Here is a 3,998-nt window from a genome sequence, read left to right on the forward strand (position 1 = left end):
CAGGACAGGCTGAGAAGGCAAAGGAGGCAAAGGAGGGTGCATGCCCCACCTCCGTAATCAGAGTAGGGGGCTGCCACCCCCAGCACACCCAGGCCAGGTCCCCACCATCCAGCCCAGGGCACACAGCACCTCCTGGCCCCTGTCAGTACCAGCTGTCACCGGCTTTGAGTGATGATGGGAAAAAAGGAAGGATGCTCAGCACTAGGGAGTGGTGCCAGCCTGCCTCTCAGAAAGCAGCCCCCCTGTCAACCAGGTCCCCTTCCCCGGGGCCGCTCCCAACTGCCAGCCCTGAGCCCCAGTGGGACCTGGCCCCTGTTGGGCTGTCTCGTCCGGCTCTTGCTCTGCCCTGATGACCAGCCCCATTCCCACCAGGCTGCCTCACTCCCCTTGCTGTGTTCCCCATTGCTTCCATGCTGGGAGAAGCGGTGGGGGATACCAGCCCCACTTGCCCAGTGCTTATGGAGTCCTGTGAAGGACAGTGCAGCCACCCAGACCAAGAGCTGCAACTACCCTCTTCGGGTCAAGCAATCAAGATGGGGAGAAGCAGGAGGTGGCTCCAGTTCGAGAGCACAGAGGATCCCCATTTCATCCTTTGCTCTGCTCCTGGGCCCCCTCCCAGGCCAGCCTTGGGACTGTAGGACACCCACTCTTCAAAGCCACTCAGAGCTGCCGAGCCTTAGCTTCCACCTGAGCATTCTCAGGAAACGGCATCTCAACAAGGATGCTTCTGCACATCCCTGAAGCAGCATCCATGCAGCTGAGTGGCTCTTTTAACAAGACCCAGGGTGGCCAGAGGGAGCAGTGAGAGGCTTTAGGCTGTGATGGCCCCAGTGTGGAAGAAGAGGGAGAGAGACGCATTCAGAAAGTATATAAAATACATTTAAAAACCCCACATGACACAGAGCCAAGATGAAAGATCAGTTTGCAGACACAGGTTGGTTGAGGAGAATGCTCCACGGGGAGAATGAGGAGATGAGGAGCTTCAGGGGATGAGGGAAAAAGCAAACAGCAAATGGAGGAAGCACAGGAGAAAGAGTAAGGCAGGAGGGACCAGACCGAGTTGGTGCGCGCAAAATACCTAGTGTCATTTCCAAACGAAATGCTATAAGTGGAAGGCGACCCAAGGACAAACACACACACGTACACACACAGAAAAGTGAAAGGTCAGAAAGCATTGTCCATACAGGGCTGGCACGGGAGAGGGGCCACTAGGAAGGGGACTTACCCCATGTAGCACTGCTGGCTGAAGTAGCCTAGCCAGACCCCAAATCAAAGCCCAGAAGCTTGGTGAGGGCAGAGGTTTACCTGCTTAGGTGAAAACCCTCTGCCTCCCCTCTTCGTTGCAGTCTGGCAGCTGGGAAGTGAGCACACATATGTTCCCCACACCCTTAATTCTGCTCTTGCTGCCATCTCACGGCAAGGAGCTTCTACCCAACACAGCCTCCCAGGAACGTGTCCATCGGGAGGAACCAGCCATCCCATCATCACCCATGCAGTGGGACACAATTTCTCAGCCCATCCCCAGGTCCACAGAGAGAGCAATACTGCGCTGAGAGCCCATAGGCAATGCCAGCACAAGCCCACATCTTCTGCAGCTGTGGGCTGGATCTGTCCTCCTGCACCCCAGCGGGGAGAAGTTGCTACTGGAAGGACAGCTCTGCCCTTGGGCATCTCCAAGCAGGACCAGCTTCTAGCTGTTGTAGGGAGGACAACCTCCCAGGCACAAAGCCCAGGATTCATGAGACCTCATTCCCTCTCTCCCAGACGCATCCCTCTCTTCTCCGGCTGTGGGGCACAGCACAGTGACAGGACACCCCCTCTGCTAGAGCCTCAGCAATGCTCCCATCCAGAGGTTGGCAGCAGCATCTGGGTTGGGTGGCTCTTGTTTACACACCACATGCCAGGCTCATCCTGCAGGCCCAGCTGAAGCCCCTTCCTCCCCAGAAAGCTGCTCCCTCCATTACACAGGCATATAACATTCCATGCCACATACAGGTGTGTGCACCCACCATCACGTCTGCATACAAGACCACCCATATGCCGCACCTATGCCCAAGGGGTGGGCAGATGCTGCATGTGTCACCATACCACCCAGTGGTGCTGCTATCATCACCAAGTGCCTGGGTGAGGGCTGGAGATGCCTCAAAGACCCTGCTGTGGTCTGCAGCTACTCCAAGTGGTGCCAGGGGGCAAGCTGGGGCTGTGGCAGGAAGAGAGGCAGGGCAGTATGCTTGGTGCCAGATGCTGGGTAGATGGGGGAGCAGCAAAGTCAAAAAGCAGGAAGAAAACCCAAATAAGGCGATGGGGACGCAGGCGTGCGAGGAGGAGCAGCAGACAGTGAGAGCGTGGCCCAAACAAACAGCAAAAGTGGCCAAGTGAGTGAGTGGTGCAAGGGCGGGAGGGAGGAGGGATGGTCCGTGTGGAGGGATAGGGGGCTGGATGTCCAAGTGTTGCCTCCAGCAGGAGTGAGCACACCGAGGCAAGGGAGGAGAAATAAAGAAGGGAGAGAGGAAGTGGGGGTGGAAAAAACCCAGTGGAAACAAATAATACCTAGGCATATCCGAATCAAGAAACTGCCTGCGAAAACACAAAACAATCACATGGTTAGTGTGGGCTTGGATGGGTGGTAGCAGCGGAAAGAAGCAAAGTGGAACCCTGGGCTGCCCCTCACACCTCCTCCCTGGGTGCTCGATGCAGGGATGGATGGGTGCTGAGGAGAGAGCTATATTGCTCCCCCAATCTCCTCCTGAGTGGCTCTGGGGGACTGGAGAGTGCGGCGGGGGGAGTCAGGGCTGTGGGCAATGGAGGCTGCATGCCATAAGGCAGAGAAGCAGGGAGTGCAAGCAGCTGGGGAGGAGGGTGAAGCAGGCCCTAGCTCTGACTGCTGCCCTCCCTCTGCCCATCCTTGCACGCTGCTGGGATTGAAGCATACACATCTGCATGAGGGATGGAAGCAGGAGGTGGGGTGGGGGAGTAGGGTGGGGTGCAGGTTGCAACAATGAGGGCCCCTTAGCATCACATGGGAAGCTGGCCACCCCTCCTCCCCCTGCTCGGCCCTGGGCAGGCTCGACAGGATGGCGTGCTGGCCCATGGCCCCTATTTGGGTTTGGCCCTGAGGTGCAGATTCTCTGAGTGTGCAGGTGAGGCACACTCTTGCAAAACCTGAGCCCCACATCTCCCCACTTCTCTCCGCACCCCAGGCATCCCACCAGTTTGAGCTGCATCCCCTTGCCCTGCAGGACCTTTGTGGGGAAGGCAAAAGCAGGAAGCATGTCCCCCACTGACAGGTTATGCTAGGGACGGTCTGGCTGCACCCAAGACCAACCAGCCAGATCAGGAGCTGACATAAACAGCGAAACCCCAGGAGCCCATGGGTGCCACAGCCACCCAGCTCCCAGCAGCCCAGCAAATGCACCACAGCCAAGCCTTCCTCAACCAACCATCCCTGTCTGACCTTGCTCTGTTGTCCCCGTGGCTGTGCCAAAGTCTCCAGGTCCAACATTTTTACACATACCCAATACCATGATACAGCTCTGCTGCCCAAGTACCACATGCCTGCTGCTCCACTGCGCCCAGAAGCTGCCCCAGGAGCACTGCAGTGTGGCACCCACCGTCCAGAGCCCCATCACCTCTCCCCAAACCCCACCTTGGGACAGGCCACCTTGGGGCAGCAGTGACCCTGAAGAAAACAAGGGGAAAAGTGGTCCCCACACCCTGCTGGGATGCTCCTGTGCTGGCAACAGCCACACATGCAGCCCGGGAGTTGTCCCACTGCTGCCAGTGCTGCCAACAACTGTCCTCATCTTGCTTCAGCTGCCTGTACACACGCATTCTGGCAAGGACCCTCACCAGCCCCCTGAGTTTTGCCAGTAACTCTGGTGCTGAGGAAAGCTCTGCCCTCCACACCCACCACTCCCCCCTGCCACCACATGACCCAGCCAGGGAGATCTCAAAGATAAAAAGCCTCCACCCCAATGCCACCCACCCCCCGCCAAACC

The 3,998-nt window shown here is 57.9% G+C and overlaps 1 protein-coding gene across 2 annotated transcripts in view; it reads right to left on the reverse strand.

Annotated features, from left to right (window-relative positions):
* KIF1A (kinesin family member 1A) overlaps window positions 1-3,998 on the reverse strand; it is a 34,527-nt gene that overhangs the window by 4,392 nt on the left and 26,137 nt on the right. The gene's annotated exons all lie outside the window — the stretch shown is intronic.

This window comes from Buceros rhinoceros, unplaced genomic scaffold (assembly GCF_000710305.1).
Source record: "Buceros rhinoceros silvestris isolate BGI_N320 unplaced genomic scaffold, ASM71030v1 scaffold27233, whole genome shotgun sequence".
NCBI lineage: Eukaryota > Metazoa > Chordata > Aves > Bucerotiformes > Bucerotidae > Buceros > Buceros rhinoceros.